Source organism: Tamandua tetradactyla, chromosome 24 (genome assembly GCF_023851605.1).
Source record: "Tamandua tetradactyla isolate mTamTet1 chromosome 24, mTamTet1.pri, whole genome shotgun sequence".
Lineage (NCBI taxonomy): Eukaryota > Metazoa > Chordata > Mammalia > Pilosa > Myrmecophagidae > Tamandua > Tamandua tetradactyla.
Genome location: NC_135350.1, coordinates 8,225,917 through 8,251,342, shown reverse-complemented (window position 1 = coordinate 8,251,342; position 25,426 = coordinate 8,225,917). Strand labels below are relative to the sequence as shown.

Sequence of the window (25,426 nt, the reverse complement as noted above, 5' to 3'; positions counted from 1 at the left end):
ATATTGTTTGAAGTAAATGTTTTATCCACTGAATGGCGAGTAAGAAAAAGATACACCTAAACTTGCCTCTGAAAAGCAAGAATGCTATAAAATATGTGTTATATTTGAATGACATGTAAACCAATAAAAGATTATGAATTCCATGATATCTCCTCTTGTGGGAATGGTAACATTCTTTTTTTTTTTTGAACATGGGCAGGCACCGGGAATTGAACCCAGGTCCTCTGGCTTGGCAGGCAAGCATTCTTACCTGCTGAGCCACCACGGCCCGCCTGTAACATTCTTTAAAATATTCATTCTGGTGTTCCATAATCACACTTCCAATTGTTCACATTTTAAATTCTGCCCCACATTCAGTTCTTATAGAAGAATGTTATCTTAGGAAGGAACCCATATATCCCTCAACTTCAGCAATTAGATAATTATCCTGGTTGAAGAGTTACACTTACATGACAAAATGCTTTTTGGCAGAGAAATAGTAGTGCTTTGAGTTATTGCTCTTGAATCTTTAGAAGAAGTTGATCATTGATAATTTATTCTAAAGTTAAAATATTCACCAAGAAAGTTTCATGAGCTCGAATGAGAAGAGGTATATGCATTTTATGAATAATTTTATGGGGTCAAAATAAAAAATGGAAGAAATCATGAAACAATTGGCTCTCTCAGAAGTAAACATTAATGGTTTTGCACTCCATTGTGTGTGTGTGTGTTTACAGAGTTTATCAATGGGTGAGATATGTGCTTTCAACAGCTGTTTTCGATTATGTGAGAAATGACTGTGGTGATAATATAAAGAGATACACATTGCAATTCATGTCTTCAATGATAATAATTTAGAATATTTAAAGGAAAGTTCATCCTTTGAATAATATAATAAAGTCAAACATGATGGTGTCTCATTATCATATCTTCTTTTACTTGATGTCATATTTTTAGTAATATATCTTTTTTATAAAGATTTTATTATAATCACAACATAATTTTAATGAACTGTAAAACACTTTATTCATTGGTTGAATGAAATACTTTTTAATAAGGATTTTGGCAAGGATATTGTTAATTTAAACTAGAAAACACTTTCAACTCTGTAAATCTGCAGGGCACAGTTAAACCTGACACCTTGGATGACACATTAAAAATGCATCAGTGACTCACGCTGCCGGACTTTAAGGCATATTATGAAGCCACAGTGGTCAAAACAGCATGGTATTGGCATAAAGATAGATATATCGACCAATGGAATCGAATACAGTGCTCAGATATAGACCCTCTCATCTATGGACATTTGATCTTTGATAAGGCAGTCAAACCAACTCATTTGGGACAGAACAGTCTCTTCAATAAATGGTGCCTAGAGAACTGGATATCCATATGCAAAAGAATGAAAGAGGACCCATATCTCACACCCTATACAAAAGTTAACTCAAAATGGATCAAAGACCTAAACATTAGGTCTAAGACCATAAAACAGTTAGAGGAAAATGTAGGGAGATATCTTATGAAACTTACAATTGGAGGAGGTTTTATGGACCTTAAACCTAAAGCAAGAGTACTGAAGAAAGAAATAAATAAATGGGAGCTCCTCAAAATTAAACACTTTTGTGCATCAAAGAACTTCATCAAGAAAGTAGAAAGACAGCCTACACAATGGGAGACAACATTTGGAAACGACATATCAGATAAAGGTCTAGTATCCAGAATTTATAAACAGATTGTTCAACTCAACAACAAAAAGACAGCCAACCCAATTACAAAATGGGAAAAAGACTTGAACAGACACCTCTCAGAAGAGGAAATACAAATGGCCAAAAGGCACATGAAGAGATGCTCAATATCCCTGGCCATTAGAGAAATGCAAATCAAAACCACAATGAGATATCATCTCACACCCACCAGAATGGCCATTATCAACAAAACAAAGAATGACAAGTGCTGGAGAGGATGCGGAGAAAGAGGCACACTTATCCACTGTTGGTGGGAATGTCAAATGGTGCAACCACTGTGGAAGGCAGTTTGGCGGTTCCTCAAAAAGCTGAATATAGAATTGCCATACCACCCAGCAATACCATTGCTAGGTATCTACTCAAAGGACTTAAGGGCAAAGACACAAACGGACATTTGCACACCAATGTTTATAGCAGCATTATTTACAATTGCAAAGAGATGGAAACAGCCAAAATGTCCATCAACAGACGAGTGGCTAAACAAACTGTGGTATATACATACGATGGAATGTTATGCAGCTTTAAGACAGAATAAACTTATGAAGCATGTAATAACATGGATGGACCTAGAGAACATTATGCTGAGTGAGACTAGCCAAAAACTAAAGGACAAATACTGTATGGTCCCACTGATGTGAACCAATATTAGAGAATAAACTTGGAATATGTCGTTGGTAACAGAGACCATCAGGAGTTAGAAACAGGGTAAGACAATGGGTAATTGGAGCTGAAGGGTTACAGACTGTGCAACAGGACTAGATACAAAAACTCAGAAATGGACAGCACAATACTATCTAATTGTAATGTAATTATGTTAAAACACTGAATGAAGCTGCATCTGAGCTATAGTTTTTTTGTTTGTTTGTCTGTGTTTTTTTATATATTTTTTATTTTTTTTATTTTTTTCTCTATATTATTCTATTTCTTTTTCTGTTGTTTTGCTAGTTCTTTTTCTAAATCGATGCAAATGTACTAAGAAATGATGATCATACATCTTTTGTATGATCATACATCATTATGTGATGATATTAAGAATTACTGATTGCATATGTACAATGGAATGATTTCTAAATGTTGTGTTAGTTAATTTTTTTATTAATAAAAAAATGCATCAGTGAAAACCTCTAAGTGCTTTAATTTAAGTAATAGTAGAGAAACAGATTAACACATTTTTAAATAACTCACACAGTGAGACATAATGAAAAAAAGTCACTATTTAACAATTATCAGATTCTTTTTACCAAGACCTCATATCCTGATTATAAAAATAGGTAATTTTTAAAACTTACAAAAATGAAAACTTTATTGATCTTGGACTATCTTAAACTTGAGGGACAAATGTGTTTTTTCCTTGTTGTCTTCTTTAGAATTATTATGCGTAAATTGAGACAGGAGACACGTTTTGAAGAAAAACAAATTCTTTATATAAAAATTCTCATTTTACTACTATTTTACCCCCAAATCTGTTACTTAGAAATACTATAAAGAATCAACTGCATAATTCGACTTAGCTATTCCAAAAAATACAACAATGAGCAAAAAGTGAATAACAGTGAGCATATCTATTATAAAGAAGTGCATTTTGACCCCAGTTAACCAAACTCCTGAAATTTATGGTAAGTTTACTTGAAATACTGATATTAACACATAATACCAATAAATATTTGATTACCTTCACAAAATGCATGGAAGCACAATGCATGTTATATGGAGATGATTTTTTTCTTGCTGTTTTGAAGCATTTCCCCTTAGGTATAAAGTATCATGCATTTGCATGTATTGTAATTCGTAATTACAGAGGTTTGCTGTAACAATCGCATTATATTCATTTGACCACTCTTGTTGAATTTTCAAAATAATACAGGACGTTCAGGGGACAAATCTGGATGAGGTGACAGAAAGCAAAAGGACCCAAATGTAATGGGTCCAAATGTGATACCTGCATGCCTGGTCTAGGCCATTTCATCTCACGGTTGCTGGTTGGCCTTGGCCTGAGCCAACGATTCTTCCCACGTCCCTTCCTTTTCTGACCAAAGGAAAGAAACTCAGAGAACTTGGCTCCAGGATAATGGAGCCAGGTACTGGTTTACGGATGACATGGACTCAATTTTTTAAAAATATTTTTGTTGTTAAATTGAGTGCAGGGGGGTGAAGGAGATTTGTTGTTAGATTTGTCCTAAATGTCTACAATGAAAACAATTAATAATTTTGTGTGGAATCTGCTCCCAAATTTCTGGTTGACAGAAGTAAATACACATATTTGCCTGTATATATATAGATAGATAGATATAGATGTATACTTGTATATACATGTGTGTATGTTTACAAACACAAACATAAAAAATTTCAGGTAAAATTGCTAGAAAAATGTGACAAAGAAGCTGAGACCATCTCTTCAGCAATGTTTAAAAGGACAGTTGGAACTGCAGAAGAAATCATATTTGTGCTTAATGAGTATAAGTTATATGGGTGATTACTTGAGGAACCAAAAAAAACACCAAACACAGGAAAATAGCATTTCAGCCTACATTTCTAGTTACTTCAGATCCCTATCTTCACTTATAAAGCTCTCAACAGACTTAGTCAAACTTGATAAAGTCTCAAGAGCCACAGTTGTGACAAACGACGATTGCACTCTGACCAGGCACGTCTCTATAAATTATTTATTATTTATTTACCTTTTTTACTACTTAGAGCCCCCCCCTTCCCCCAGATTTAACAAAAGAAAGTTGTGCTTCTGTAAAAGCATGGTTGCATAGTCAGGAATGCTTGCTGGCTTGGGTCTCACATTTGCGTCTCATGTATTACAACTTCAAGTCCATTGCGAAAGCCTTGTGCGCTGAAGAATTGCTGGATTATAATAAAATATATTATCTTTATCTTTAAAGACCTGTACACATTAAAGCTGATCAGAAAATATTGGTTTTAATAGAAGTTTAGGGGCTAATCCTGGTTCATTCACAGACAAAGTCCTTAAAGGGTTCCATGACGTAATTTAAATGGAAGGCTCGAGTCAGCGTCATGTTCATTTGTCGGAACAAAACAACAACTGTTACTTTAGTTCTCTGAGAAAAAGTATTTTTCTAGATTTCTATTTAAATCCTGGTTATATTTTAGATTCATGATAAGATTTTTGCATGGGCAGGCACCAGGTATTGAACCCAGGTCTCTGGTATGGCAGGCGAGAACTCTGCCACTAAGCCACTGTGGCCCACTGAGCCATGATTAGATTTTTAATCCTTGAGAAATAATATCATTCGTGTGTTGATTTTTGGAGGCAAAAAATGAATCTGAATAATGCTACCAATTAAATTAGAAATCTCTGCAGAACTAGTTGATTCATTCATTATTCATAATAATCTTCCCTTATCAATTTGTTATTTCTGGCTTGAATTCTTTTTCCTTTTGCAATTATTTTATAATTTTAGTCCATTTAAAATGGCACTTTCCCTCACTTGTCAGTATGTTGATTGAGACTGAAGTGTAAGTAAATATCTTACAGTTGTGATTTAAGGCAAGACTTCTCTGAAACTCATGAATGGTTTATTCTATTTTTCTTAGTCCCCATAAAAAAATTACCACTTTTGTTTAGAAACCATTATGGCAATGCCAGGTGTTTTATATTGTTGTTCTCATGATTATCATTAGAAACTCTAGTGAAAGGAAGGCTTTGGCCGGTCTGTGGTGAATTTTATACCCACACAGAGCAGAGCAATAAATGGCATCTGTCCACAGGAAAATTAAATTGTTTCATTTCAAATAAAGGCCTAAATTTACATGGAACTGAGGGCTGTAAAATGAAATATAAATTTCATTTGTTGAATAATGGCAGAAGTAATTAAACATGGCATGAAAAACACAGACTAGAGACATCAGGAGATTGAAATGTGACTAATATATTTGTTTCTTAAATTTTGACAGGGAAGCCTAAATCCTCAATCTTGATTTCTAAAACCCACCCCTCTCCCTCCCCCAATTCTCAAGTCTTTTTTTGCACTTTGCGTACTCATCATAAAACTAAGTTGCTATACTCTGCTCATCTGAGGAGGACTGCAAAGTATGTGATTGGTGCAGTTTCAATATTAGTTACCTTAGACCACCTAAACCTGTAAATGAATTAATAACACCACCAATTGCTAAATGGTTGTCTTATTACCAATAACCTTCTTGAGTCTAAAGCCAAGATTTTCACAGCCATTAAAGCTGCTTTAACACATTTTGCATTAAGATATAATTCTATTTGTTATGTAATTTGTATTATTGACTCAGGGAAATTATTTGTTTAAGGAGATTTCCAGCAATGAGTTTTAAAAATGTTTTTAAGATTTTATTCCACATGTTGCATAATTAAAATAGCTGAAAATCAAATTGAAGAGAATTGACAATAAAAAAGGCAAATGTTATCTTTTCTAAATGCTGGAATGGTGTTCTTTGAATTAGAAAATAGTATAGCATCAAAAAAGACAGCAGCCATTTATTTGAAGCTTTGTGCCCCAATGTCCAAATATAAGGATTTTTTTTTTTTTTAGAAACCGAGGTGGTGACGTGTGAAATATGACAGCTGAGAACCATAGGTGTAAATGAAATTGAATAATAATTCTGTAAGGGATGGTAAAGCAATGCCCTTTAAACTCAAGACTTTTGCCCTGTGACTTCTGACATTAGCCATGCAACCTAACCTAACCCTCTGCAAGTAACTTACAGGGAAAATATCATTGGTTCTGTTAAGAAATAGATTTTATGTAAAAAGCACAGATAGATTGCCTAGGCAATCTCTGGTGGAATTCTAGTTGTGAACTTAAATTATTCAAATTGATGAACACCCTAAAATAATGTTTAATCCATTATTTTCTAATATGATTTTCATGCTTGGACGTTTTATGTGCCATTAGCCACTCTGAGTGGCTAACAGTCAATCAACAAATATTTATTGAGAACCAACTATAAATTGGGCATCACAAGAAGTACTGGATCACTATAACATTAGTTGCAAACACAAAATCATGAAATATTAAATTAAGTTACAAAACTGCTTCCTTTTCATTACAGTGTCAAAGGTTGATATTTTCCCTAGCTGGCATCAGTTTCCCATAACTTTCCCCTAACTGATATCCAGAAACAGAATGCAAAATATTAAGGAAGCATGTGATTTATACATTATCTTAAAAAGGAAGCATGTGATTTATACATTATCTTAAAAAGAGAGATAACTATGTCTTTTGATTTCCAAAGCTGCATTTGTTTCACTTTATCAAAGTCTGATAAATACATAAAAATAATAATATATACAACTGTATCTGTTGCTTTGTTTTCAGCCCAACAGCCACATTTCTCAGTATTCATTTCTTTTTTAAAATTATTTTTGGTGAGCTTGAGTTAATAAAGATTTATATTACATTACATTATATCATATCATATTATATTAATTTTACATAAATAACATTAGAAAGATCTTGATAAGGCATTTTAGAAAGTTGACTAGGTGCATGATTTTAAATGAGGTTTATTTTTAAAATGCTCTAAATGTCTGTGGTGTTAAATTGATTTACTAAAAGGAGCAAATATACTCTGGTTTATTTTAAAATCTTAAAATATGCCTAAACCAGTCTGCTTTCTATAATAAAACATTAGTGTCTAATATATTATTGAGCAATTACAAGTGAAAAGGTAAGTGGGCTCTGTTTTAAAAATTACAGAAATAATTCTTTCTAAACTTTACTACCACTGATGTCAGTTATAAATAGGACAAAAACTTTAATGAATTCAGGGGAAGAAAACTGACAGTTTACAAACCTCAGAATATCTTCAGGATATATGTTTTTGTGGTTTTATTTGATTTCCTTTTGTTTCATTTTGATTTTGTCTGGCTAATGACTTATTCTCAAAAATGTCTTAAAATAGTTAAATATTTGTTCGTTTTTAGGGACCCTCAGAAAATGAAGTGGTTGGATCTTATTTCTCTGTGAAGTCTTTCTTTTGGAAGGTAACGTCTAAATCCTTTGTATAATATTCTTGAATTTTGGTTCGGATAGTAATTTTAAAAGTCAAAATTAGCTTACAGATAGATATATTTGTTCACCTTCTTTATTAACTTTTATTCTAAGGCGTCTACATAACTGACTCTTTCATTCCTTCATTTGTAAAAATTCAGAACATCATATATTTAGCACATTGCTTTGAAGTGAGTTCTTTATGGGACCAAGTTTACCCGAAATTCTGAACAGCCAGAGGCCCAGAATCTGATTCCAGGAATATGAAGGTGCTGCCTGCAGGGTCCATTAACAGTCTTTGTAATCCTCTTTTGTAAAATGGAATTATTTTCTGCTCTCTTTTTGTTTGAGAGCAGACTTCTGACCTCTCTTAGTCATCTTAGACTGGATACACACTAGATACTCAGTATTTTTTCTTTGAAGAAAACATCCCATGAGTTAGAAAACAGCAACTCTGCTTTTGATTTAAATAAAGAAAAAATGAAAACTCCCCACAGATTTTTTTAAATGCCGTTACAATGTAAGGTTATTTATTCTTTCATGGTTTAAGCACAATGAGCTCTGTCATCTAGTTTTTCTCTGCTGTAATTCGGCATCATGTACAGCAAAATTTATTTGCTAAATTAATTTATGCACTTACTACCTTTGCCTTTAAGAGTTTCTGTCTTTCTTTGAAAATTCACACATGGTGCATGATGACCTAGCAATAAATACTGCAGTGAAATGCTACACGATTAGGGCTTTGCCATTTTCTTTTCTTGGTGCTTTAACTGCTCCTGACTGAAAGCTACCTGTCTTTTTCCTTTAGAATTTTAAGATGTTGCAGCATCTCTTAAGCACACATGCAGGTATGAGAGTAAGCCATTGGCCAAAGAGCAAGTATAAGCCATTTCTTGAATCTCCATCATCATCACTTCAATCTCCATCATCATCATTTCGTTTTTGTTCTTGTTTTGCAGCTTTCTACTGACTTTCAAATGACTGATCTTTCATTGTCTTCTACTTTGCTATTTCCAAATTAGTCTTCCATTTATTAGTACTTGTCCATTTGATAGTCTCCCTACTTAAATATTCTTTATTAACGATTCTCAATCTCTTGAACTTTCTGGCTTTTGAATAACAAATCTGCAATTTTAAAAGGTAACTTTTTGATATCCCAGGTACAGTGGTCTAAGGTCTTTTTTCTGGGCATAGGGTAAGGGACAACAAATCCTCTGCTTTTGATTTAAGTAAAGAAAAAATGAAAACTCCCCACAGATTTTTTTAAATGCCGTTACAATGTAAGGTTATTTATTCTTTCATGGTTTAAGCACAATGAGCTCTGTCATCTAGTTTTTCTCTGCTGTAATTCTGCATTATGTCCAGCAAAATTTATTTGCTAAATTAATTTATGCACTTACTACCTTTGCCTTTAAGAGTTTCTGTCTTTCTTTGAAAATTCACACATGGTGCATGATGACCTAGCAGTGGTCTAAGGTCTTTTTTCTGGGCATAGGGTAAGGGACAAACAAATCGGGTCATAAGGGCAGAACCGTTAGGGGTTGTTTATGTTACCAACAAGAAAACTAAGACCCATAGCAGGGATCATCATTATTCTTAAGTACCCAGATGATATGGTCAGAACCAATATTCTTCTTTTTCTGAATGTCATGGAAATGAATATTTTGAAGACTTAAAACAGCAGATGTCCTCTTTGAGTTGATAATAAATTTAGAAGCCAGTTATAAATAGAGCTGCCCCTTAGTTTGTCTTAATTAGCACCCTTTCAAATTCCTCTTGCATTTTGTGACCCTTCTCTTCAGTAGCTCTTTAAGCCACCAGTGAATGGACATTTTTTGAGGGTCACATGCACCATGTCTGATGATGTCCCAATCAAAATATCTGGCCAAGTCCACTTTGGATAAGTATGATAGTTCATAGTCACTTTCAAATGTCCCCATGATAAATGACATCATTACTCTTTACCAAAGTGATACTGGTGTTCCGATGAGCTTTTAAAAGATGGTTATGAAAGGAGGTCTCTCGTGGAAATTTTCAGACATGCAGAAAACCTAAATAGCTCAGGTAAAATCTTATGCCTTGTGGGTATTAAACTGTGATTTGAAAGAAAATTTTATCCACTTCCTTTATAAGAATTAATATATGTGTTCTGGAGATAGCAGCTGAGTTACAGTGAATGAAACTGAATGTAAGAGGTTGCTCAAATGGAATGTCAGTGCTACTTGCTTTATCTTAATTTTCTGAGAGAAAAATACTGAAAGGAAAGATTGAACTGATACAGGGATATTCTGATTTTCTGAAATCATAACATTTAAACATATCAAAACACAAAGTAGGAAGCAATACCTAGGCAAGTTACTGTGTTTCTTATGAAAGCAAACAAATTTTGTGAAGTAAAATTTGATCACTCTTAGTCAGAATTTCATAAAAGAATTTCAACTTCCAATTAAAGGACGTTAACTTCAGGCAGCTCTTTAAATATTTAGTATGGTTGAGTTTCTAATCAATTATCTTTATTGAATGGAACATTTAGATTCTGATGACTGAAATTTAATTGGATAAACCATCTGACAAGAACATAGTAAAGAATTTAAAAATAATTTTAATAGTTGTAAAACGGAGAATGCTGGCCTATGCCATGATACCTCATATAAAAAAATGGAGAAAAGGATCATAAAGCAAAAGGGGCAAAGAGAGTACCTAAAAAAAAAAGAACAACTCAGAGTCTTACGGTGAGGTCAAATAAAAGTATTGTTGAAGGAATATACTGCAGACTAAAGAGAAGAGTTGTTGGCTTTTAAAACATAAATGTGATCCTGTGCTGAAGGTAACATTCTGAAAAACTCAACTTTGTATGACATACACCCAAGAAAACTTCAATATTATTTCTGCTTTGTAAGCATGAAATAAGACACTCAGCAAAAAATATTTTTAACTTTTAGTTAAAAGTCTCAAAAAAAAAGTCTTTGTATGTCCAACTTAGAACTCATTATTCCTTTATCACATCATTATTAGACACTCCTAGATTATCCTAGCAAAGCAACAAGAATGTAACATAAATGATGATTTTCTATTACTGTATATTTTGAGCAAATATAGTAAAAGTTAAAAGCTTTCGTTTTGCCATGACTGAGATTGGAAAGGGTAGTTAAAACTTCTAAAGTAAACATAAATGTCTTCCTGGTACCATAAAATGTATCAAGAAGCAATAGAAAAAGAAAAGAAAGTTTAAGGATAGAATCCAGGAGAATTTCCCTAAGGATTATAGCGCTAGTGACTCATCGAAGAAAAAGAGGATCGAAGTTTTATTATTAGATGAGACACTTTAAACTGGGCTGTACAAAGAACTGAGAGGGTTTTCTGTAAAGGCAATCCTACTTTGAGAAGATGGATGGACTGCAGAACAAATCTACTCGCTGGACTCGATCTTCAAGGCACAATTCACAGGAATAAACTGGGTAGGAAAAGGAAAAGATAGAACATGCCTGTGCTTGGGATTGAACTAGTAATTGCTCCATGATCCAGGCTCTACTGCACAAAACAGGCATTCTAGCCCTGTCATTATCTCTTCTTTGCATGTCTTCCGAATCATTTGATTAAATAAAAGCACAAGCTGAAAATAGAAGAAAGGGCTGACTCCACACATTGGCTTATTGTAAACATATAAGCCATGTCTTTCACAGTATCTGGGTCTCATCTGGAAGGATTAGACTGTACACTGGTAATAAAATTCAGGGTAACAAAAGCCAAGGATTATTAGTACATCTCAGGAAAAGGATTGGTATGATTGTGTGGTCCTTTAGCCACATGTTAAATCTAAATAGAATTTTTTAGTATTGACCTGTTTTTTATTTGGAACATAGAGTAATAGGAGATAGCAATCCAACTTTTCAAGGAATGTGATTAATAAACTTTATTAACTGGAACTGGTATATAGATGTGTTCTCAATCTATATGCTAGATTCTACAACTTCCCTATCTCATTAGTAGACAATACACTATAATTTATTATGCAATATAGTTAACTCTCATGTGCTTTCCTGAGAGACATATGCTGGGGTTGTGACCACTTATCTATGTTTTCTTCCTCTAAGCCCCTGATTACCTTTTTTTCAATAACCTATACCCAAGGATATATTTCATGTAAGAATAAAGCAAAGCATTTCCACAAATTCTGTACCAATAAATTCTTTTCTTCTGTGTCATGAACTCCTCAGGCTCTGTCTGAAAAATGATTTTGAGAAAGAGAAACAAGGATTGGTAGTAGCAACTCCAATTTCAAATCTTCACCTTGCCAATCTTTAGCCTTTTGTTTTCAAGTAGGGTATTTATCTTTTCTGGACTTCAATTTCTTTTCTTAAAAATGAGATGCTTGTCATGAAAAACACATGAGTGAAAACTCTAGCAAAAAAATAACTGTTCAATAAACCCTTATTTCTTTTTGTCTGGTCAAATTTACCTTTCAGATATTCCCTGTTGATGTTATGAAAGCTGACAAATATCACCTCATCCTAACACTTGTTTTTCAGAAATGTCCTCTATCTATAGAAGAGCCCAAATACACATCCTCAACTCCACCATGATGAATTCCCCCATGTTTCTTCTCATCTGTGTTTCTTATTCCATCTCTTGCCGCTCTTGACCTTACTTATTGCTGAGGCCCTTTGGGTTGCTTTCTTGGTAGCAGAGGCAATGAAGTGAAGTGTTAGTGGAGCAAAATTTCTCAGTTACTTCAGAGATATCTCTTCAATCATTACAAAAAATGTGCATGTGGTCTGCAAGGCAAACATGATGACAGCTATTACCTGTCCACATAACATTTATTTTGCTGAAGCCCATTACATTTTTGATCATACAGTCTCCAGCATTTTTTGAATCAGCAGACTGAAAAATGATTCTTTCTGTGATTTTTTTGCTAAGTTTCATTCTCTGCTATTCATATTAGCAAACACCTGAAATCATGTTAGCATTATCTATCACCATATATCCTATGGGCTTTATTTTCTTAACTGCTACATTCTACTAAAGAAAATGGTGGCTGGCAGCTACAGAGTTGCATTAGAGTTTATTTTCACTGTAGTACAAAACATTTTCTGACTTGAAAAACAAATACATGTTTTTTTCCAAAAGAAAAAGAAAATTTTTTTTGAAGAGTAATTCTAATGCTGATTGAAATGAGGGATTGATAGCACCATGAAGATTTCCAGTATAGCTCTCACCATTCATTTCCATCCAGACGTGTGGCAGGCCCTCTCTTCCCATCCTGGGTGCCAGCAGAGCAGGGCTTCAGAGTCCTTACTGCCAAAATGCACAAGTAAGTTCAGACATTCAGTTTATCCATGTCCTCTGAGCTTGCATGAGCTGTGAACTCTGAGGACTGACCTACTGTACTGAAAATCCATTTCCTATCCTAACCAATTCTATACATGTGAAAAGGAATTGACATCTTGAATTCTTTTTCAAGAAGCAGTAGAAATCAAGCTAATATTGTCCTCATAATGCTGCCTTACTGGTTCTAAAGTCTTTGTAAAGATGAGTGTTATGACTAATTACTTCAGACTTTGGAATTTATATCATTAGCTGGTATCTCGATATTTTTTGTTAACACAGAACCCAGATGAACATTCCTTACGAGTGGATGGCAAGCACTGGTGTGCTTAAAACTTCGGCTGCAAATCAACTGCATAAGGACTCACCAGAATGGTCAAGACCAGCAACTGATCAAATTGCTCCTTAAAATGAGAGAACTACTGCCTTAAAAGTTCAAAGAGTAGTTCTTCCTTGGTGGGCTTGGTTTCTTTGCTTGAAACTGGGCTTGTTTTTCCTGTTTGTTCCCCCCTCCTCAAATACAGTTCTTTTTCAGCAAAGACCTAGTTGAAAATATTACTTTAGCTAAAAGCACAAGCTATAGTATGTTAATTCTGTTGAGGGATGTTTTGCATTTGTTTAATTCACCTTTCCTTTAGGGGCCCAATAAAGAATTTTGGGTTGACCGTTACTCTATACTTTCATAAATATGTACTATTTAGGTGCATCGTAATTTTGAGAAACATTTTAATAGAAGAACAACATAAATTATGCAAACTTTCATGATTATTCAGTAGGCTCCTGCTTCTATCTTCAAATATTCCAAATATCCAGATCAATCTACCTTCGTGATCAATGAATTTAGAAGCAGGACTTTAAATAGCTTAAGCAATATCCATGCCAAACAGTGGAAAATGCTTACAATTGTACTAATTAATGATAGTTATTAGAACATAAGAGAAGGCCAGTGTCCACACACCATCTCCCCTTTAAAGCAGGAGTCTCACACTTGAGCGTGTATCAGAATCACCCGGTGGGCTGGTCGAAACAGAGTTACTGGACCACATCCTCAGACTTTCTGGTTCCTTAGGTCTGGTTTGGGGCCAAAGAATTTGAATTTCTGACAAGTTCCCAGGAGACACAGATGCTGCTGGTCTGTGGACCACACTTCGAGAAATTTTCTATTCAGAAGAAGGGAACTGTTTAATTGGAGCAGCAAGTGATTCCAAAGCTTTCTTGGAGATCATCAAAGCTAGTGAGTTTCAAAATTTCTTTTGGCTGTGGATTCCTCTCATTACCACCCCTTCAATGAGCTCCCCAAAGTTGATTTGAAAAAGAAATAAGCCAAGCAATAAGTGACTGTCGTCAGCAGGTTAAATCTTCATTGCTTGTGGAGTATACTTTCTTTCTATGTAGGCTCTCACACGTGCACACACACACACTCAACCCTCTCCAACTTCCCGCTCCCCCAGACTCACACATACGGAAGAGTGCCCTTAGTGCCCTGGACGACAGCTTGGAAAAGTTTAAGTAAGAATGCCAAGGTCCAGAGAGGTAACAAAATGCCTAAGTCATACAGACAGACATTTCTAGAAAGATGTGAGTAGATATTTATGTTAAGTCCTTGTCTTTTCCACTATTGGTAGTTTTATATCTTTATGTCTTCCACCTTTACCTTATAATTTCACTTCTAGTTTAGTTTCTGATTCCTCACATTTAACCTAAGTATTTATCTGTTTGACATCTATGCATTTACTCAGTCAAATCCACCAATGAATCATGGAGTTTCTTTTTAGGAAAGTGTCATTTAAACAAAAATTATTGAAAAAGGAAAAATATTTTAAGAATGATCTCTGGTTGGTATGGGTTTAGAATTTTTTATTTTCTTTTAGCCAGGTCATCTTAATTCCCACATTCATCAGCCATATTTTTAAGAAATATCATTCCTCCCTCTGGCTTCCTAGATCAGTTTGGAATTGTCTTTCGGGTAGTAGAAAAGCATTTTGTTAACAACTAATAGCAGTAGGTAAAGTCTCCATTAAGTTCATTTGATTTCTGTGAGACCATGAAGCATCTCATGGAAAACATTCTTTCTCTTTCCTATCCTGAGTCCAGTTGTTGCTTTCATGTAAAAGGGAAGAGCAAGTAAGGGTTCTAGACACGGTACCATTAAAGAGCCTAACTTAACGTTGTTTATTGGAGATATTGTGTAGACTAGATAGTGCCCCAACTATTAATTGACTGGGTGCATGTATGGCTTCTCCTCCTTCTAGAGTGTATAGAAAATGATATTAGATAAATTCATCAACAAGCTTGCCTTTACTTAGGTAAGTATAATTATGTGTGCTCATATAATATAAACATAGATGGTAGTTTCATGTATTAGGTGTGGGAAATAGACTTGAATACCAATTCAAATATAATTAGTCCACTTAACTGGAGAGCACCTTTTGGCAATATTATACGTAATTGCCTTTAAACCTGTGACAGAGTCTCCACCCTAAAGACCTGTGTATCAGTTTGCTAAAGCTGCCAAAATGTAATATACTAGAAATGGAACAGGTTTGATAAAGGGAATTTATGATGTTACAAGTTTACAGTTCTGAGACTGTGAGAATGTCCAAATTAAGGCAACAACAAGAGGTTACCTTCACTCAAGGAAGGCTGATGCTATATGGAGCATCTCTGTGGGCTGCAAAGGCATGTGGCTGGCATCTGCTGGTCCTTGTACCTGGTTCTGTTGCTTCCAGTTTCTAATGCCAGTGGTTTCTTCTCTAAGCATCTGGGGGCCTTCACTTAGTTCCTCTGGGATACAATTCTGGCTTCTGCCTTGCTTAGCATCTCATGGGAAGGCACATGGTGATGTCGGCTGGGCACTGCCTGTGTCTAGGCATCTGCTTTTCCTGTTGACACTCCAAGCATTTCCAAACATCTATGTCTCTGTCAGCTCTGAAGCAACTGTTCTTCAAGAGTCTGTATCTGAGGTTTCTCCAACATATGTCCTCTTTTAAAGGACTCTAGTAAACTAACCAAGACCCACCTTGAGTGGATGGAGTCACATCTCCATCTAACCAAAAGACCACACCCACAATTGGGCATGCCACATCTCCATGGAGATAATCTAATCAAAGTGGTTTCCACCCTATGGCATTGAATAAGGATTAAAGGACATGACTTTCCTGTGGTATACAACCCTTTCAAACTAGCACTAGAAATACTGCTCTAGTGCTAGTTTATTGGATTCTAGTCAGACATTCATTTATTAGCTTAACCACACTGAGCCTCAAATTCAGCATCAGTAAAATGGAGATAACAGACTTTGCCTTCCTGCCTCATAGGGTTTTAATGGAAACTAAATATAACGTATACATGTACACTTTAGAATTCTATAGCATATTTTAAACTTTTTTATTAATTAAAAAAATTAGCAAACAAAACATTAAGATATCATTCCATTCTACGTATACAATCAGTAATTCTTAATATCATCACATAGTTGCATATTCATCATTTCTTAGAACATTTGCATCGATTTAGAAAAAGAAATAAAAAGACAATAGAAAAAGAAATAAAATGATAATAGAGAAAAAAAAAGATTATACATACCATACCCCTTACCCCTCGCTTTCATTTACCACTAGCATTTCAAACTAAATTTAACATTTTTCCCCCTATTATTTATTTTTATTCCATATGTTCTACTCTTCTGTTAATATAGTAGCTAAAAGGAGCATCAGACACAAGGTTTCCACATTCACAGAGACTCATTGTGAAAGCTATATCATTGTTCAATCATCATCAAGAAACATGGCTACTGGAACACAGCTCTACATTTTCAGGCAGTTCCCCCCAGCCTCTCCACTACATCTTGAACAACAGGGTGATATCTACTTAATGCATAAGAATAACCTCCAGGATAACCTCTCAACTCTGTTTGGAATCTCTCAGCCTTTGACACTTAGTCTCATTTCACTCTTCCCCCTTTGGTCGAGAAGGTTCTCTCAATCCCTTGATGTTAATTCTCAGCTCATTCTAGGGTTTTTCTCAGTTCCTTGATGCTGAGTCTCAGCTCATTCCAGGATCTCTGTCCCACATTGCCAGGAAGGTCCACACCCCTGGGAGTCATGTCCCACGTAGACAGGGGGAGGGTGGTGAGATTGCTTGTTGTGTTGGCTGGAGGGAGAGGCCACATCTGAGCAACAAAAGAGGTTCACTTGGGGGTGATTCTTAGGCCTAAATTTTAAGTAGACTTGACCTATCCTTTGTGGGGTTAAGTTTCATATGGACAAACCCCAAGACTGGGGGATCAGCCTATAGCTTTGTTGTCCACACTGCTTGTGAGAATATCAAGAATTCAACTTGGGGAAGTTGAATTTCTCCCCACTCTCACCATTCCCTGAAGGGGGCTTGCAAATACATTTCCAGTCACTGATCAAATCACTCTGGGATTCATCAGGGCATCACTCTGGACATCACTCTGGACAAACCAACAAAATCTCATGTCCTACCCAAGATTCCAAGTATTTATGATGTTCAAACTATCTACATGAGTTATATTAGGAAATGCTCTAGTCAAAATATAAATTTTGTAACAAACATTTTTGGCTTTAGTCTCACACATAAGGTGACATTTTAAAGTATTAATTATCATCTATTTTCAGCACCCTGCAATAATGACATTCCTTTGTTCTTCCTCATGCAAAAACATTTTTAAAATTTGTACATTGTACATTTCACTATTATTATACACTCTAGGCATTCCTAGATTATACCATCTCAATCTTTAACATCTGTCTTTCTTTCTGATTTCATTTATATCCCCAGACCTCCTCCTTCTGTCATTCTCACATGCAGTTTCATTCAGTGTTTTAACATAATTACATTACAGTTAGGTAGTATTGTGCTGTCCATTTCTGAGTTTTTGTATCCAGTCCTGTTGCACAGTCCTGTTGCACAGTCTGTATCCCTTCAGCTCCAATTACCCAGTATCTTACCCTATTTCTATCTCCTGATGGTCTCTGTTACCAACGACATATTCCAAGTTTATTCATTAATGTCAGTTCATATCAGTGAGACCATACAGTATTTGTCCTTTAGTTTTTGGCTAGTCTCACTCAGCATAATGTTCTCTAGGTCCATCCATGTTGTTACATACTTCAAAAGTTTATTCTGTCTTAAAGCTGCATAATATTCCATTGTATGTATATACCACAGTTTGTTTAACCACTCATCTGTTGATGGACATTTTGGCTGTTTCCATCTCTTTGCAATTGTAAATAATGCTTCTATAAATATTGGTGTGCAAGTGTCCGTTTGTGTCTTTGCCCTTAAGTCCTTTGAGTAGATACCTAGCAATGGTATTGCTGGATCATATGGCAATTCTATAGTCAGCTTTTTGAGGAACCACCAAACTGCTTTCCACAGTGGTTGCACCATTTGATATTCCCACCAACAGTGAATAAGTGTGCCTCTTTCTCCACATCCTCTCCAGCACTTGTCATTTTCTGTTTTGTTGATAATGGCCATTCTGGTGGGTGTGAGATGATATCTCATTGTGGTTTTGATTTGCATTTCCCTAATGGCCAGGGACGTTGAGCATCTCTTCATGTGCTTTTTGGCCATTTGTATTTCCTCTTCTGAGAAGTGTCTGCTCAAGTCTTTTTCCCATTTTGTAATTGGATTGGCTGTCTTTTTGTTGTTGAGTTGAACAATCTCTTTATAAATTCTGGATACTAGACCTTTATCTGATATGTCGTTTCCAAATATTGTCTCCCATTGTGTAGGCTGTCTTTCTACTTTCTTGATGAAGTTCTTTATGCACAAAAGTGTTTAATTTTGAGGAGCTCCCGTTTATTTATTTCTTTCTTCAGTGCTCTTGCTTTAGGTGTAAGGTCCATAAAACCGCCTTCAATTATAAGATTTATAAGATATCTCCCTACATTTTCCTCTAACTGTTTTATGGTCTTAGACCTAATGTTTAGATCTTTGATCCATTTTGAGTTAACTTTTGTATAAGGTGTGAGATGCCGGTCCTCTTTCATTCTTTTGCATATGGATATCCAGTTCTCTAGGCACCATTTATTGAAGAGACTGTTCTGTCCCAAATGAGTTGGTTTGACTGCGTTATCAAAGATCAAATGTCCATAGATGAGAGGGTCTGTATCTGAGCACTCTATTCGATTCCATTGGTCAATATATCTATCTTTATGCCAGTACCATGCTGTTTTGACCACTGCAGCTTCATAATATGCCTTAAAGTCAGGCAGCGTGAGACCTCCAGCTTCGTTTTTTTTTTTCCTCAAGATACTTTTAGCAAGAATTCTATAGCATTTTATAAATGGATAGTTAACTCCTTGATCTTCACTGAGAAACTTATTTCTTACTTGTAACAAAATTTGTCCTTTGTTCCCCTTTTGCCCTCCCTCTCTCCCTCCCTCCTTTCCTCCTTTCCTTCCTTCCTTTCTTTCCCATTCATATTCCTTAACAGACATTTTAGTACATTTAGACAGAGTCTACTTTCAGAGGCAGTCTTAACAACAACAGAAGTGGTGAACAAACAAACCATAGCCAAAATTTATTGCTACATTATATAATAATAAGTAGCATGGGATCTTTGAACTGGAAAAAACCATACTGACTACTTATTTGATGAATTCCAGACTGTTATTTGAATCTGAGAAATTCTTGGTTTAAGTAAAATACAATGTGGAAATACAATGCATAAAATAGACGAGAGCAGAGGGGCTGTAGCTGGAATGGGGCATAGGGTCCTGGGACCCTGGTGGAACTTGAAAGTGCCCCATGAAACCTCAGTTCGGCACTGGTCTTGAAGCTCATAGAGGTCACTGATGAATACCCAAAGTCCTGTGTTGATACTGATAAGGCAGAACCACTAAGCAATGTTGTTCAAAATTTGCTGTTCAACGAGACAGGGAAATATGCAATGTGATTTAGAAAGATTTTCATTAAAATGTTTAAAATATTAGACATAATGTCTTTTGAAGAATGTAGTTATAATTTTCATAATAAAACCACTTTAAAATGTCTGGCTTTTGATGATACCAGGGATAAAAACGGCAATAGAATTCCTACGGTATGAAAAAACGGTAAGAAGTCAAAGTGGGAGAGGTAGTTACACAAAGTAGACATCATAATGTGAACAGAATAGGACTAATCCATAACTTAGACATGGAATGAAGTTGCAAAAAGTGTTGAATTTCTACATTAAATAACTACAAGTGAAGAAAATTATTCTTGATAATTTGAAAGGAACAGCAATTTTTATAGCACGGCTTAATATTGTTTTAACATTTTAGCTACTTTCTCTGGCTGGTTTTATATGCTACTTAGTTCAAAGAGATTATATGGCCACTCTTCGTATTGACTTGCTAATTTAAAAAATTCTGATTTTGTTCACTGGTTTGAATAGTGCGGTTTAAAATTGAGCATTTTGCAAATAATTAAAGAAAATATTTAAATGCTAGAATGAAAAACAAATCCAGAAACATATCTGCTAATATAAATCACACATGTAGTTTTAAAAATAATTTAAAATATTTCTGATTCAAGTTTCGAGCATAAGCAAGATATCTGGGGTGGGCATATTGATTTTGTTTTCTGATCCATGGTTCCTTAAATAGTTCTTCAGTGAGCTGAAACTCAATTACCTCATAAAGTGGCAAGAAAGAAGTTTTTAAATGGTCTACATAGAACTTGTAACTAATCTTACAGATAAAAGCCACCTGTAAAACCCATTCATAAATATATGTTTATATAAATATTAAAATAATGTATTTATATATAAATATAAAAATCCATATATGTAAACATAGGTCTCAAAAAATAATAAGTAATTGAAAATTAAATGTCATTGTGGATGAGGTCTTTGATAACTGTTTTTATTTTATGCTCATCTTGACACAGGCAGATTTAGCATGTACCAATAGTCTGTTATTCTTGATGCATCTACAACTTGTAGCTTTAAGAGTAGAAGAGTGAGGCTGTCTTTATTTTGAGCACAACAACCTTAATCTTACTCAACAATCTGAAATGTATCATGACATGAAAGTTTCTTAATTTATTAATAATTTATAATAACATATAAATTATTTTTGAAAAATTTTAACTGCTTTTTTGGGGGAAAAATTGTCACTACAGAGGAAAAGTAATGCCGATTGAAGTATTTGGGTTTTTTTTTTTTTTTTTTTTTTTAGGGAGGAAGAAAGGGAAACATCTTTAAACATTTTCTTGTTTTATTGTATTTTGTTTGTTTGTTTGTTTTTTACATGGGCTGGGGCCGGGAATCGGACCGAGGTCCTCCGGCATAGCAGGCAAGCACTTTGCCCGCTGAGCCACCGCGGCCCGCCCGAAGTATTTGGGTTTTAAAATACAATAAGGTAACTCAATTTTCCTTTGTCAAAAGTTTCAGACCCAAAGTTTACGTCTGTCCGACCTACACAGAAAATCACATCTTTGGAGATGAGTGGTCAGTATCATCTTGATCGAAGGGCGAGACCTCAAGGCAATGGACTCCAATGCGTTAAGTGACCCCTACGTGAAATTCCATCTTGGGCATCAGAAGTACAAGAGCAAGGCAAGCACGCCTCTACCTCATTCCTGTCAGTACTTGCAAGGCTGCAGTTGGTTCATAGCATGTTTGGGGAGCTGAAAATGCTAAATACTTTTTTAAATGCTGAATTTAACTTCTTTTGAACATCAGAAAACATGACAATTGGATTGCATTTCTTACTTTCTGGTTTATGTGCCTTATGTAGATTACTTCTCTAGGTCTCAATTTCTTCATGTTCAAAATAGGTATAATAGTAGCACCTATCTCTTGGCATAGGAGTGAAGATCTTTTTAAAAAGGAGGAAAAAAAAGGAAAAACCTGGGAAGAACATGAGTCAGTGTGCTGACATAATGTGCTCAGGAGTGTTGGCTATCACTATTGCCGTTACTACTCCTACTATGTTATTATCATTACAACTATTGCTAGTGCAACACAGCAAAGAGCATTACTTTATCTCTCTGAGTCATTTTATTCAAACTGACTTGCAGGACACAGATTGTAAGATTCTTTATTTATTTAGAAAGCAAGTGGTCAAATCCCTGTTGTCACTTGCCGGTTGAGCGCTGTAAGGCAATTTAGTCTCTCTGTGTGCCAATTTCCCTATCTAATGCCAACCAGAGGAAATTACTGAAAAGACTAGATGAGTATATGTAAAATATGGAAAGGGCTTGAGATACTGTCTCATCCATAATAAGTATTCAATAAACAGTCATAGCAAAAGGAAGAAGAAAAGTAGCAGCACAAATAAGTATATTGTGTACTACTAACTATATTAGCAATAATGATATGTCATAATTATTATTTATCATTGATAGAAGTAAGTAATTAGTAATGGTCATGGTTGTTATAGTTATATTGTTATACTTTGGGCACATGTCATATCCAAATATGACCTCTTTTTTTAATGTTTTTTTAATTGTGAAGTATAACATATATACAAAAAAGCAATACATTTCCAAGTACATTTTTAACAGGTAGCTATAAAACAAATTTTAAAGTTTGGTATGTGTTGCAATTCCATGATTTTTCATTTTTTCTTTTAGCTGCTCCAAGACACTAGAGACCAAAAGAAACATCAATATAATGATTCAACAGTCATACTCATTTGTTAAATCCTATCTTTGCGGTTATACTCCTCCTCTTTCTTTTTCTTTTTTTATGAAAAATAACACATATATAAAAAAAGCAGTAAATTTCAAAGTACATCATAACAGTTAGTTGTAGAGGAGATTTCAGAGTTTGGGATGGGTTACAATTTCACAATTTTAGGTTTTTACTGCTAGCTACTTTAAGGTACTGGAGACTAAAAGAAACATCAATATAATGATTCAGCAGTCATACTCATTTGTTAAATCCTATCTTTGCTGTTATACTCCTCCTCTTTCTTTTTCTTTTTTTATGAAAAATAACACATATATAAAAAAAAGCAATAAATTTCAAAGTACATCATAACAGTTAGTTGTAGAGGAGATTTCAGAGCTTGGGATGGGTTACAATTTCACAATTTTAGGTTTTTACTGCTAGCTACTTTAAGGTACTGGAGACTAAAAGAAATATCAATATAATGATTCAGCACTCATACTCATTTGTTAAACCCTACCTTCTCTGTATAACTCCACTATCACCTTTGATCTTTCTATCCCACTCTTTAGGGGTATTTGGGCTGTGGTCATTCTAACTTTTTCATGTTGGAAGGGGCTGTTGATAACATGGCATGGGGGGATGGAACTAGTTCATGTTCTGGAAAGGTTGGCCCTTCTGCGTTTCAGGACTTACCTGGTCCAGGGACCCATCTGGAGGTTGTAGGTTTCTGGAAACCTATGTGGAATCTTATATATTGTCCTAGGCGTTCTTTAGGACTGACAGGAATGGTTTTGGCTGGGGTTTTGGCGAGTTATGCCAGGTAGCAGTGTTTAACTGAAGCTTGCATAAGAGCAACCTCCAGAGTAGCATCTCAACCACCAAATATGATCTCTTTAATGGTCAGTTTTTATAACTGGTATTCACATTCCACCTGAATGGAAATTCTTTCACCTTAGTGTCATCCTTTTTGTGAGTTCTTGATAAATAACCTGTATAAAGTCCTTCTGGCCTAGGAGGAGGCAGTTAGAAATACCCCAGGGCTGTGAGTTCTGCTAGCATGAGATTGGTTGCCCTATTGAGTGCCCACACAGAAGGCCAAGGGATGATTTCTAGCCTGAAGGAAATTTTCCAGGGAAGACAACCCTGAAAAAGAAAACTTGAATGTTAGACTGTATATGGCCAATTAAGTAAAACAGACCCCTTCCCAAAATACCATAGGAGTTCAGCTGAGCCCAATTATGGTCTATTCGATTTACTGTAGCATTCCAGTGCCATTTTTTTTCTGCCTTGAGGCTTAATAATGTATTTTGAAGAAGGTACTGATTCCAAAAGTAGATACCTGTGACCACTTCTATCTTTTCCTTCACCAATTAACACCATTTCCAAGTCCTAGTAAGCTTAAAACATTACTTATTTTTATAGTTCTGCTCTTTAGGTGTGAAATATGAAACTCAGCTGTGGACACGTGTCTCTCTTTGCTCTTTCCTTCCATGGTCTATTGATGATTAATTTCAGATTATGAACTTTAAAAATTGTGATTCATTTGCATTACCTTTGCACATACCATACTTCATTGCTTTCAAACTCTTTACCGCTGAAGAGCTGTCTGTCATACATTAAAAAGAGAAAAGGCCACTGCATGCCCTCCTGCTAAAAAGAAAGAACAGGGAAACAAATATGAAGTTTTACTTAATTCATTGGTAGATGAAATTTTTAAAGACATCAGTATAAGTCACTTTGTTCATTGATTCAGTCAGGTGTTTTATGTGCTATGTAAATACTTGAAATTACAAAATTATACCTCAAATATATCTTTCTTTCATATACAGCATGAAGATTATGTATATATATGCATTTATTAAGTAACAAACATTTTTAGGGTGCAGTTTTGGGGAAAGAGTTCTGTAACTCTAGTCAAAGAGTTGAGCTGGAGTCTAGAAACAAAATTTTGAATAGGTTTAGGTCTCAGCTTCTCCATATATGAAATGAGGGTAATATATCAGTGCTGTGACTGTGCAGTAAAAGTTTACCTGACCCCAAAGTGACATGCTTTTCCCTCATGCACAGATCTTCATTATTTTTTGCAGGTATTTAGCTCAGGATTCCTACATGTGCGTAGGAGGGAAAAAAAAGAACTCTAAGAATCGTCATCTTCCTCTATTATGAGATGACAGAATATGAGTTCTATGTCTTCGTGCATTAACTGTGATTATATGAAATAAATGTTAATATCTGCTTGAGCAACTTCATTTGCCTTTCATCTTTAAAATTCATCTCTGTCACTGTTATTTAAGATGAATCAGAAGGCACCTTTTGATTTTCAGAATACATCTTTTAGGGTCCTCTCAGATAACATGCAGTAAAGATGATAGAGAAATTAGTTATTTCCATCATATCTGGGATCTTTTGTTCTAATTGTACACTTAGTACTTTCCTATATAGAACCAAATGTTTGATTTTACATCACAAACTAATTTTTAAAAGACTAATATTGGTAAACAGTAGCAACTTTTTCATTTTTCCAGATTATGCCCAAAACTTTAAATCCTTAGTGGAGAGAACAGTTTGATTTTCATCTCTATGAAGAAAGAGGAGGAATCATTGATATCACTGCCTGGGACAAAGACGCAGGGAAAAGGGATGATTTCATCGGCAGGTTTGTGAAATACGAGATTTTTGGTTCACCCTAGAGAAAATGAATTCTTCTTAAAAGAATTTTTGCTTTCATCTGGTGATTACAATTGATCTTTACC

General features: G+C 35.0%; 1 pseudogene across 1 annotated transcript in view; it reads left to right on the top strand.

The window, feature by feature from the left end:
- Window positions 1-25,426, top strand: part of LOC143668010 (multiple C2 and transmembrane domain-containing protein 1-like) — a 63,101-nt pseudogene that overhangs the window by 16,552 nt on the left and 21,123 nt on the right. Inside the window, exons 5-7 of the transcript XR_013168240.1 lie at window positions 7,648-7,707; window positions 21,444-21,614; window positions 25,199-25,329. The product of XR_013168240.1 is annotated as a multiple C2 and transmembrane domain-containing protein 1-like (transcript). The remainder of the gene's footprint in view (window positions 1-7,647; window positions 7,708-21,443; window positions 21,615-25,198; window positions 25,330-25,426) is intronic.